Consider the following 13482-nt stretch of genomic DNA (forward strand, 5'->3'; position numbering starts at 1 on the left):
CATAATAATATGCTATTATACCATGGGGATCATGGATAGGAGGTCCTGTGGCACAGTGCTGGTGTTCCTATCTCTGGACCAGAAGGTCCAGGTTCAAATCCAATGCCAGGGCCTGTTGGCCACAAGAAGAGGCAACAAGTTGATAATCAGCTTGGGAATCCTTCCATCACTTCCCCACTATTCCCCAAAGAGGAAAAAGTGTGTTTGTGAAGATACACTTAAAAAAAAAAGTGATCATCTCATCTGAACCTGATCCAGTTCTCAGCACCTGTCACCCAGATGCATGGTTTGCAACAGAGCTAAGTGAATTACAATCATAATTGGGAGAGCTGGTTGATCTTTCACTCCCTGCCTCAGGAGAACCAATAACAATTATAACACCATTAATACTGCTCACAGACTAGCTATCTCAGCATCAGCCAATGAATATGGAACTTTGTGAGCAGCATCGAGCTGTTTTAGTCTGAGTGGTATTGAGCTACCTCAGAAACTGCTGGCTAATCTGTTATTTTAACTTGTTGGTTGAACAAACATTAGAATTTTAACCCACAGATAGTTTTACGCGATGGTTATTTCTGTCAATTTATATACAGGTTGATTATATGCTAGATAATATTCAGGATCTTAGTTACCCCTTGCTTATGTATACCAAAGCAACACAAATTTTACAGCAAAGAAACTGGCCATTTTGCTCAACAGGCCTATGCTGGTGTTAATACTCCCAATCTTTCTGATCGAACCACATCAATCCATCAGATAATTTCTCCCTCATATGTTTATCTAGCTGCTCCTTAAAAGCAGGTCTTGTTTCTTCCACAAGTGGAAAAACCAAGGAACAATGAACAGTGCAGCACAGGAACAGACCCCTCGGTCCACCAAGACTGTGCCAACACATGTGCCTTTCTAAACTAGGCTTTTGCCTCGACGCGGTCTGTATCCCTCTATTCCCTGGCTATTTATTCATGTACCGATCAGGCTGCCTCTTAAACATTGCTATTGTATCTGCTTCCACCACCTCCTCTGGCAGCACATTCTAGGCACTTACCATTCTCTGTGTAAAAAACTTGCCTCTCATATCTCCTTTAAACTTTTGCTCTTTTACTTTAAACTTACTACATTCCTCTCCAAATCATTGATACATATGAACAGGGTCCCAGCACTGATCCCTGCAGAACACCACTGATCACAGATCTCCAGTCAGTAAAACACCCTTCCACCGCTACTCTCTGTCTTCTATGACCAAGCCAGTTCTGTATCCATCTTACCAGCTCACTGTGGATCCCATGTGACTTTGCCTTCTTTTTTAGCCTGCCAAATGAGGGTCCTTGTCAAAGGCCTTGCTAAATTCCATCTAGACAACATCCACCGGCCTGCCCTCATCAATCATCTTTGTCACTTCCTCAAAAAACTCAATCACGTTTGTGAGACATGACCTCCCCTGTACAAAGCTATGCTGCCTATCTCTAATAAGTCATATTTTTCCAAATGTCAGTAAATCCTACCCCTAAGGATCTTCTCCAATAATTTCCCTACCACTGACTCACCTGCCTGTAATTTCCTGGATTATCCCTGTTGCCCTTAAACAAATGAACAATATTGACTATTCTCCAGCTCTTTGGGGCCTCTCCTGTGATTAAAGGGATACAAAGATTTCGTACAAGGCCCCAGAAATTTTCTCCCTCGCTTCTCTCAGTATTCGGGGATAGATCCCATCAGGTCCTGGGGACTTGTCTACCTTAACAAACACCCAAAACCACCTCCTTTTTTATATCAACTTGCCCTAGAATATTAACATACCTCTCTCTCGACTCCCATCCAACATGTTTTTCTCCTTTGTGAATACCGATGCAAAGTATTCGTTAAAGACCTCACCCACTTCCTCTGGCTCCACACATACATCCCCTCCTTTGTCCTTGAGTGAACCTACCCTTTCCCTAGCTACCCTTTTGCTCTTTAATACATATAAAATTCCTTGGAATTTTCCTTAATCCTGTTTGCTAAGGATATTTCATGGCCCTTTTTATCCCTCCTAACTCTTTATTTAAGTTCTTTCCTGCTTTCTTTATATTCTTCGAGGGCTCGGTCTGTCTTCAGTTTCCTAAACCGTACGTCGCCTCCTTTCTTTTTGTCGAAGTTCACAATTTCTTTTGTCATCCAAGGTTGCCATCCTTATCCATCATTTTCACAGGAACATTCTGGTCTTGAACTCTAATCAACTGGCCTTTAAAAAATCTTCTCTAGATACAGTCTATTAAACCCTTTCATAATATTAAAGATCACCTCTTTGTCCTCTCTTTGCCGATAGGCATGACTTTTCAGTTCTGGTATTACCCTAGTAAATCTTTTTTGCATCTTCTCCATATCCTTTTCAAGTGTGGTCCAGCCAGGTTTCTATATGAGTTTAACATAATTCCAGTGATTTATATCTCAATTCCTTGAGAAATAAACCCCAGTGCTTTCTTTATTTTTCTAATAGCTTTTTTAAACCTATGATGCTACTTTTTGCGAATTGTGTTTGTGTACCTACAGATTCCTTTGTTTTTCTATGCATGTAGACACTTAGGCTGGAATTTATTGCCTGCCCTGATTCCGGGGGCGGGCAAGGCTCGGAGAACTGCATTCTCCGTTGGCCTCGGGCGGAATCGTATGAACCTTGGGCGGAGGTGCTGGTAAAATTCTGCCCCAGGGGAAAATTCGACACTCTGCAAATAGGTGGGTTAAAATTGGGTGCAAAGTAAGGATGTGTGATGTTTTGAACAGCAGTGTGCCTGACTTTAACCAAGGTGTGTTTGGATAGCAATGAGAAACATAATGGACCAAGTCAGGGATTTAATAATTAAATGTGGGCTGGTACTTGATGGCTTAACTAACATTCTTATCAGACATTAATAAGCTAATTCTAAATTATTTTTAATCTTAATTCCAAATTTACCTTTAGCTGTTCAGGTTTCCTGGGGCTTGGGAAATAGAGACAAGTTTAAATAGCAGTTCAGCTGAGAATTGAAGATTCTCATTGTTGGATCTGATTAAAATCTTACTTATTGTGGCTGGTATTTCAGTTACCTCTGGCAGAGATTGTGTGTGGATACTGCTTCTTTCAATCTTTAAGGATCTCAAATTAAGAAGGTGCAGAAAGGTCGGATTAGAAAGGGCACCTGGATGTCATCGGGCTGGCATGGACACGACGGGCCAAATGGCCTCCTTCTGTGCTGTGGTTCTATGGGAAATGCCATGGTTGTGCTTTGACAGAACATCAGAAGAGGACCATCACCACCCATGGTAACAACATGCAGTACTAGAGTTAGCATGTGAACAGAAGAAAGGTACATAGGAGTGTTATGCACAGGAGGGAGGTGCACAGGAGAGGGACAGGATTTGCAGAAAGCTGTGCCTTTGCCACAGTGATAACAGACAGAAGCTCTGATTATTTGACTTCTCATAAGATCAATACTTCTGTTTGCTCAGGCTGTGAAGCCAAGTGGTCACAGGCATCTGCAGCCTCCAAAAACATGATTTTTCTCAGTGCCAATGGCTTCGAAAGTGACCACCTCCCCCAACTATTTTACCTCTAGATCTTTCCAGGCCATCAACGACATCTTGGTCAGGATCTCCCAGTTGGCTGTACATAAATGCACAGGGCAGGTCATGGATGATTAGTTTGCCAAGGACAGCAATTATTTACATTTCACACGCTGACAATAGCCCGAATGAGCAGACGCTCCGGGCTGAATTTGATCAATGATGATAAAGTCCCACTGCTGGGATCGTAACAGTACCTGACAAAGTTGTGAATGCATCTCTAGCATCCTTCTTCTCAATGCAAGTCTCAGGGTCTCAGTATCTGCGTCCAGTTGTGTAAAGGTCAGAGTCAGTTGCATTCCCCAATGCAGACTCCACAATCCCTGCCACCAATGTTGGCTCGGACTCACTTGTGAGCTGTGAATCATCAGGTGAAAATCCAACTAGCTCTCCAACTGAAATCATTTAGTACTTGCACTGGTGCATGACTGTGTGTCCTGTGATGCTTAGAAGAAAGAAGTGCTCTGAGAAATCTTTCCTGTGGATGTCCTACAAGACTGGATAGATGCATAAACTTCCTGGAAGACCAAAGAGATGTCACCATGCTCAATGTTATCACTGATGAAATAAAGTTAACAAATGCATGTCAGAGGTATTTATAATTTAGTCACCACCAATACATGAGTTTTTTATCTCTCCAGCTCCAACTGAGAGGGATGCAGATGTGTCACTTATCCCGAGAGCTGTCCCCTCTGCATCTGTGAGCTGAACTACTTGTGGTGGGTGACCTCTAGTCCTCTCCCCCTCTCCTGTGTGCTCTCTAGTCCTACAAGGGTTGGAAAATAAATTTGTGAGTGAGTTAAAGTCAGGTATTCACCTGATTGATATAAAGCAATGGTGAGGGTCACTATGAGACACATGCGTCATGATGCATAAGGATATGAGTGAGTATCAACAGTGGATGGATAAATGGGGAGTCGATGAGGGACACAGAAAGTGAAGGCTGCGTGCTGCTGAAAGTTGACCGTGTGAAGATCGATGTGATATAGAATGCTTAGCAAGACAGAGTGATGAAGGGCAGGGCTTGAGCACAGAATGCAGTTAAATCAGCAAACCTACCTAGCAGCAGGAGCTCGTTACCAGGCTCCTGCAGCTCACTTTTCCAACCACTCAGTCATGAGAGCAGCTGGTTTCTTGCTCCCTTTGCTGGGAGAATGTATGTCCGTCCTACTCCTGACTGCAACCCAGCAGTAATTCCAGCATAACATCATTAGATCCATGTCTATCATCCATTCTGAACACCTCCAATTTCCATATGTGCACTGCATTTAAATAAAGCTAAAATCACATCATGCTGGTTTGCATAATGTCTGCTGAGCAAAGTGGAAACTCAAAACCAGGAAGTCAAAATTAATTGATGCAATGCAGTCGTGATCGCAAATCCAACCTACTTGGTTGGCTTCTGGGTTTCCATTATGCAATTCCAACCCTACTCAGAAGCAATCTTCATATAAACAAAGGAGCTTTATTTCCCAAGGAGTATGTGTCCTCTTTACTCTTCTTACACAACGTACCGCTTCACACTGATTTATATTGAAGTAATTGGGAAGATATATCCTTACTCTACGGGCCCGATTTTACCATTTTCATTCTAAGTGCCGAATCTGGGCGTAGTACAGATCCGACTTAGAAATCTGCTTTCAGGCGCCCCCATACACTCTCAGCCATCTCCAGTCCGATTCGTGCTCTGGGCGGGGCTTAGCGTTGCCGTAACGATCGGAGCTCTGAACTGCGCATGCGCAGTTAGAAAAAACTGGAAAAGCGCGCCTGTGTCGGTTCGCTCCCGAGCTGCAGAAAGCAGAGAAAGCGGCCCGGGAGCGAAAAGTAGGAGCGAGGGTGTATCTTGGGGTGGGGGGAGCGCACATGGATCTTTGGTGGGGGGAAGGGGGGGGGCAAATGGATTTCTGGTGGGGGGGGCAGATGGATCTCTGGTGGGGGGGGCAGATGGATCTCTGGTGGGGGGGGCAGGGGGTCCACTGCCATTCTGCGGGCGATCGAGGTGGGAGGGAGGCGGGTAGAGGTGGCGATCGGTCTGGGTAGCAGGGGGTGGTGGATAAGGAGGACAGTGATGTGTGTGTGTGCCCCTTATTCACCCCCCCACTACCCAGACCGATTGCCACCCCTGCCCCCCTCCCCCCCCACCGATCGCCCGCAGAGTGGCAGTGGACCCCCCTGCCTCCCCACCAGAGATCCATCTGCCCCCCCTCACCAGAGATCCATCTGCCCCACCCCCACCAGAGATCCATCTGCCCCCCCCCTCCCTGAGATACATCTTACCCGCCTCCCTCCACCCCCCCCCCCCACCAAGACAATGATCTGGCCTCACTTCTCCCCCCGACAACGAACTTGCCTCACTCCCCCCCCCCCAGAGAATGGTCTGGCCTCACTCCCCCTCCCCTCCAGAGGAACATCTGATCCACCTCCCCCTCCCCACCACCAGACAATGATCAGCCCTCCTCCCCCCCACCACCAGACAACGATCGGCCCTCCCCCCCACCATCCGACAACGATCGGCCCTCTCCCTCACCATCAGGCAACGATCGGCCCTCCCCCCCACCACCAGACAATGATCGGCCCTCCCCCTCACCATCAGGCAACGATCGGCCCTCCCCCCCGCACCAGAGAACGATCGGCCTTCCCCCCCCCGCCAGAGATACATCTGACCTGCCTCTTCCTCCTCCCCCCCACAACCAGACAACGATCTGACCCCACTCCCCTCCTCCCCCCCCCAACCAGAGAATGATTTGACCCGCCTCCCTCCTCCCCCCCCCCACCATTGATCTGAGCCAGAGAGCAATTGGAAGCTCTGAACATGCTCTTCAGGGGCTGGAGCAACCGACTCAGACTTTTATTTAGCAGGTCCCTAAAAGCGCGGTTCCGGATCGGCAAACATGGTGGTAAAGGGGGAAATGCTGATAGAGTTGGGTGGGCAGTTTATTAATTCAATTTAAATGCATGCAAATGCATTTAAATCGTCGTTGCGCCCGATTTGGGCGCGGAATGGATCCCCGCCATTCGCAGGTCTCGGTAAAGTGGTGATCTGAGCGGACGCGAGTGCAGATCGTGATAAAGGCCTCACACCCGACTTTACCGCGATTTCGCGCTCGAAAACGGGTGCAAATTGTTGGTAAAATCAGGCCCTACAAGTTCAGTAGTGTCTTCTGGTATTTTTTTGCAGTCCTCCTTTGCATTGATTTTACCCCCAATTCGACTTTGTTGATATTATATTTCCCATCCAGAATTCAAATTATTTATGTAAATTGTACACAAAAATGGTCCAGGCATTGATCCATACCATATTTTGTCAGTGTAAGTAAACACGTTTAATCTCTGCTCTGTTCTCTGGTTTAGAGACAGCTTGCTATCTGTTCTGCGCTTGATCTCTATATGTTCTGACCTTTGACGTGAGCCTTAAAGGCCTTTTGAAAATCTCAGTACATTATGTGTGCTGCATTATTCTTGCCTGTTCTTTCTGTCACTTCTTCAATTAATGCAATAAGTCAAAAATGACCTCAGCTTCTGAAATCCATGCTGACTATTTCTTTCATCATTTTTTTTCAGTTTGTAGATTTTTTTTATTACATCAGTGAATAAGGATTCCATCATCTTTCCTACCACCAATATTGAGCTATCTGATCTATAAGTCCCAAGGTTTGTTCTCTCTCCCTTAATTATAAGAATCACAACAGCTATCTTTCAGCCATTTGACACTATTTCCTTTTCTAATGAAGTTTTATATATGTGTGTAATAGTACCTCTTATCTCTTGCCTAATGTACTTAATATGCATGAATGTAATCCATCTTGACCAGGGTCTTTTTTCCTTAAATTCAATTAGTTCATCATTCATCTCTCCCCTTTTTAAAATCTTAAATGTCTTCATATACGCTTTAATGTCTTTCTTCTAGTATCATGCAATCACTTAAGCCGCCTTGGTAAATACCAAGACAAAGTAATTATTTAATATTTCTGCCATTTTACTGTTATCACTTGTGAATCCATCATGCCTAACCTTTAGTGACCTGAGTGTTATCCTCTGTTTTTGTCCTATTTATGCATCTTAAGAAAACATTATTTTTTAATATGTTTCCTCATCATTTAATTTTCTTGTTTCTCTTTGCCTTCCTCATTGTTTTATTGACTTATTTTCGAATTTCTTTGTATTCCTTTACATCACCCTCTCCTTTTGGTATCTATATATCCACAATATTTAATATTTAATAATGTTGCAAATGCTTGGTGGACAATTCTATTGTCTTTACATCACAGGATACTTTAGTTCAAATAAACACAATTGTACAGGGCAGGGATTCTCAGTCACTCTTTTCAAAATGCGCGAGGCTTATGTTGCGCCACAGGGAATTCACATACATAATGCAATTTATTTTAACTAGATGGTGTGAAACAGCTGTCATTGGACAATATTAATCAGGCTAACTGTCAGGGCATGGTCATCTCTGTAATGACAGACTCTGTCTGAAAAACATTTCAAACATGTAGTGGTAGATTTTGTACGCTGGATTCAATTGAGGCGACATAGATTTACCCCGCCGGCTGGAGAACTGGCGACAACCCCAGATTGCCTCTTTTAGAGAAGGCTGGCTGAAGTAAAAGCCACTCAGGCACTTAGCTGGGCACTGATGGCTGGAGGTGCATTGTAGGGTAGAGTTGGCTTCAGTAAACCCCACTCCCTGATGCCAGGTCTCTCAATCAGGCACTGTACCTTTGAATACGGGAGCTCCTAATGGCGAACTTCCCGTCTGCCTGCCACTGGGTGGCATTTCATTGCCCACTTGAGGGCATCAATTGTGCAATAGGTGAATGTCCTTTTACTGAATTAGGCAGCAGAAGACATTTTGATGGTTCATGACAGTTTTGTGACGCTATCGCTGGAACTCTACTGCCTTGCCCGCCACGGAATCGGGGCGGGCTTGGGGTGGACAACGAAATCCATTGACGGCGAGTGGGAATTTCTGGTCTCGTTCGGGAGAGGCCGTAAAATCCTGCACTAAAGCTCAGTACAAACACTGGTTTCCACTCTCCCCTTCTGGATCTTCACCCTGTCCAGACGCTCCCTTCACTGCGAAAATCCCAGTTCTTGTGTACAAGTTTGAATGGGCATCAACTGTTCCCAATTTACACTGAAGCAAGACCTGGTTTACTCATAAAGTAGGCATTCATAGGGCGCAATCTTACCAGCTTGCCACGCTGGTCAATCAGCTTGGCGAGCTGGGAAGACAGCGTGAGAGGCCAAAAATCCATTTTGCACCGGCCCCTTGGCAAGAATGAAGCAATCTGTTAGTTGATGACTAGTATTAACCAACCTAACTTACAGACTTCTTTGCTCTCCAACATCTGCTTTAGACTGGCTCTGTCTATCCTAAGCCTATTTACATTTACACATCTTGTAGAATGCACATTGTCCCACAAAGATCAGTTATCTATGTTAACATTCTATCAGTCTCTTTGTTTTATACAGCATTTCCTCCAAGATCTTGGACAAACAGAATGCCAGATCAACAGTGCAAGATTTTATGTGGCTAGTGTGCTCTTCACTATACTCATTTTCTTTGCCTCCCATGCTGGGGACAACTTTTCCCATTCTCTCCCACAAGAAATCCTCTTGCATTGGAAAATCCATTACCAAGGTTTGCATGTAAGACATCAGCAAAAATGATTAATTTCATGTTAATGGGATCACCCAAAGCTGGGAAATTTGGCGTACACTTCCCTATTTTAAATTTTTAAAAAGTTTATTTGCACTCAAGATGTCCTCCACCTTCGGATTTTCATGACAGGACTAAGTTCCAGCACATTAAAACTTACATCTGGCCCCGTTTGTGTGCCTAACCCATTGAGCTGTCCAACGAGACTCCTCAGCTGTTCCATTTCATCCTTGGTAGCAGCTACATCTTTCTGTCCAAACCTAGTATGACAAATTGTGATCGGACTGACATTGTCCAAGTAAGACTGTTGATGTGAAATTGCATCTGACTCACCCTGCTTAATCTTAAAACCCATATATTTGAAGGCTCCAGAAGCTTGACTGACAATTTTAAATCCCTTCCTAATCTGAGTAATAACATTTTCTTCAAAGTCACTAGTGCACCCCTACAGACAACTGTCCACATGCATCATAAAAATTCCCTCAACTTTTTCCTTAACAGTGCCAAAAGTACTGACAGAGTATCTTACCCAGCGCCACCTCCCCCCCCCCCCCCACCCCAACCCTGTAACCCCACACATTTACCATGGCTAATCCATCTAACCTACACATCTTGCGACACTAAGCGGCGACACTAAGGGGCCAATCCACCTAATCTGCACCTCTTTGGACTGTGGGAGGAAACCAGAGCATCTGGAGGAAACCTATGCAAACAAGGGGAGAATGTGCAAACTCCACACAGACAGTGACCCAAGGCCGGATTTGAACCCGGGTCCCTGGAGCTGTGAAGCAGCAGTGCTAATCACTGTGCCACCATGCTGCCCCATCTTGGACATATAGCTAATTTCTGTATTCGGCTGTCGACATTCCTTATTGTCCCAATATCATGGCTTCCCTCCAGTTGTCTGATCCTTCTGTCCAGTACACCACCCTGGAACCTACTTTAGGCAACCGACTCCTGCATGAGATTATTTTTTCATGTTCTTAATGATCAATACACATACTGGCATCTATTTCTTGAGCTCTCAAATCCTGCTCCTCTGGCTCCAAGTTGTAGAACTTCTGGTATGCGAAGTACATTATCATGACCATTGCCCATCTTTTCTGGATTTGAAAGTTCATAACTCATCCCTATTATTCGTGAAGAATGTGCTTTTATGATCTAATTCCCATGTCGTATTATTAGAGTTTTCCCATCACATCTAATATTTTTTCCCGCACTGCTTAATTCCGTGTTCTTCTCTCTTATAATAAACCAGGTCACCGGAACATAAACCTCCCCCAGACGGCCTTATACAATGTCTTAAAGCTCTCCTAATTTTTTCTGCTACTTCAGCTTTGATAAACGCTTTTCTGCCAGCATGTAGCACATTTAAGCGAGAAGCAAGAGTAGAGCTAATAGTCATTCCCTCCAGTGCTGGAGGATCATCATATAGTCCTGAAGGCAATTTTAGATTCGGCCATATACTAATTGGTATGAGCTATACCACCCACCAACCACCCCCTCACCCCTCCCCAGCAACCCCCCAATCCTCTGTAAGGAATTTTCCGCATGCACTGCCCATGCCAGTGCTGTTTTTAACTTGCAGCCTGGCTAATCCGCCAGTATTTCATGTAAATTTTCATCAACTATGACATGGTTTCTTTCACATAAGCCATTGCTGAATGGAGTTTCTCCAGCAGTGTGCATTGCCAATTTTAAGTTCTCACAAATGTCCCTAGCTTCATTTGCAAATTTACCTCCACTATCTGTTAGGGATTTTGTTGGTGACCCAAGGCCTATTCTGATGTATTTTTCCATGACTTTATCTACTATTATCTGTCTGTCCTTGTTATTATAGTAGATATTCTCAGCCTGAACAATTCCTTTCATAGGGATATTTAGAGTCACACCCAAAATACCTAGTAATTATTCCCCGTGTATTGCTGGGATTCGTTCGTTGTCGGCTATCATCTCAATCTTGCTTTTCTCGTTGATCCACAAGTTTATTAAAAGTACGATTCACCTCATGATGTCTTTGAGCAATTCCTTCTTTGTACAGGTGCCTGCAATTAGGCCTCAATCGATTTTGAGAATCAGTAATCGTGGAGTCCTCCATTCTCTGTACCACTGCAGAACTTCTAACATCTCCAAAGATGTGCAGGTTAGGTGGATTGGTCGTGATAAATTCTTCCTGAGTGTCAGGAGGATTAGCAGGGTAAATACGTCAAAAAGAAAAGAGAGGCGTATGTTAGGTCCAGGCAGTTAAAAACGGAGGGAGCTCTGGAGGAGTACAAAGAAAGGAGGAAAGAACTCAAACGGGGAATTAGAAGGGCAAAAAGGGGTCACGAAATCTCCTTGGCAGACAGGATTAAGGAGAATCCCAAGGCATTTTATTCATACGTTAGGAACAAAAGGGTTGTCAGGGTAAAAATCGGACCTCTCAGGGACAAAAATGGGGAATTATGCTTGGAGCCCAAAGAAGTAGGGGAGATCCTAAATGAATACTTTGCGTCGGTATTCACAAAGGAGAGGGATGTGTTGACTGGAAGTGTCTCGGAGGGGAATGTTGAACCGTTGGAGAAAATCTCCATTACAAGGGCGGAAGTGTTAGGTTTGTTAGAGAATATAAAGACTGACAAATCCCCAGGGCCTGATGGAATCTATCCAAGGCTGCTCAGGGAGACGAGAGATGAAATCGCTGGGCCTCTGATGCAAATCTTTGTCTCGTCACTGGACACAGGTGTCGGCTAGAGGATTGGAGGATAGCTAATGTGGTCCCGTTATTTAAGAAGGGTAGGAAGGATAACCCGGGTAATTATAGGCCGGTGAGCTTGACGTCCGTGTTGTTGGAGAGGATTCTTAGAGATAGGATGTATGCGCATTTAGAAAGGAATAAACTCATTAACGATAGTCAGCATGGTTTTGTGAGAGGGAGGTCATGCCTCACTAACCTGGTGGAGTTTTTTGAAGTGACCAGAATGGTTGACGAGGGAAGGGCCGTGGATGTCGTCTATATGGACTTTGGTAAAGCGTTTGACAAAGTCCCTCATGGTAGGCTGGTGAAAAAGGTTGGATCTCATGGGATAAAGGGGGAGGTGGCTAGATGGGTGGAGAACTGGCTTGGTCACAGAAGACAGAGGGTGGTAGTGGAAGGGTCTTTTTCCGGCTGGAGGCCTGTGACTAGTGGTGTTCCGCAGGGCTCTGTATTGGGACCTCTGCTGTTTGTGATTTATATAAACGACCTGGAAGAAGGTGTAACTGGGGTGATCAGTAAGTTTGCGGATGACACAAAATTGGCAGGACTTGCAGATAGTGAGGAGTATTGTCAGAGGCTACAGAAGGATATAGATAGGCTGGAAATTTGGGCAAAGAAATGGCAGATGGAGTTCAACCCTGATAAATGCGAAGTGATGCATTTTGGTAGAACTAATGTAGGGAGGAGCTACATGATAAATAGCAGAACCATAAAGGGTGTAGCTACGCAGAGGGACCTGGGTGTGCAAGTCCACAGATCCTTGAAGGTGACATCACAGGTGGAGAAGGTGGTGAAGAAGGCATATGGCATGCTTGCCTTTATAGAGTATAAAAGTTGGGGTCTGATGTTGTAGATGTATGGAACGTTGGTTCGGCCGCATTTGGAATACTGCGTCCAGTTCTGGTCGCCACACTACCAGAAGGACGTGGAGGCTTTGGAGAGAGTACAGAGGAGGTTTACCAGGATGTTGCCTGGTATGGAGGGGCTTAGTTATGAGGAGAGATTGGGTAAACTGGGGTTGTTCTCCCTGGAAAGACGGAGGATGAGGGGAGACTTAATAGAGGTGTATAAAATTATGAAAGGCATAGATAGGGTGAATGGTGGGAAGCTTTTCCCCAGGTCGGTGGTGACGTTCACGAGGGGTCATAGGTTCAAGGTGAAGGGGGGGAGGTTTAACACAGATATCAGAAGGACATATTTTACACAGAGGGTGGTGGGGGCCTGGAATGTGCTGCCAGGCAAGGTGGTGGAGGCGGACACACTGGGAACGTTTAAGACTTATCTAGATAGCCATATGAACGGAGTGGGAATGGAGGGATACAAAAGAATGGTCTAGTTTGGACCAGGGAGCGGCACGCGCTTGGAGGGCCGAAGGGCCTGTTCCTGTGCTGTATTGTTCTTTGTACGTGGGATTATGGGGATAGGGCCTGGGTGGGACGTTGTCAGTGCAGGCTCAATGAGCTGAATGGCCTCCTTCTGCGCTGTGGCGGTTCTATGATGA

At 45.1% G+C, this 13482-nt stretch overlaps 1 protein-coding gene across 3 annotated transcripts in view; it reads right to left on the reverse strand.

Moving 5' to 3' along the window:
* The window catches only part of kcnt2a (potassium channel, subfamily T, member 2a), a 743558-nt gene that overhangs the window by 49980 nt on the left and 680096 nt on the right, over positions 1-13482 (reverse strand). The gene's annotated exons all lie outside the window — the stretch shown is intronic.

This window comes from Mustelus asterias, chromosome 8 (genome assembly GCF_964213995.1).
Source record: "Mustelus asterias chromosome 8, sMusAst1.hap1.1, whole genome shotgun sequence".
NCBI lineage: Eukaryota > Metazoa > Chordata > Chondrichthyes > Carcharhiniformes > Triakidae > Mustelus > Mustelus asterias.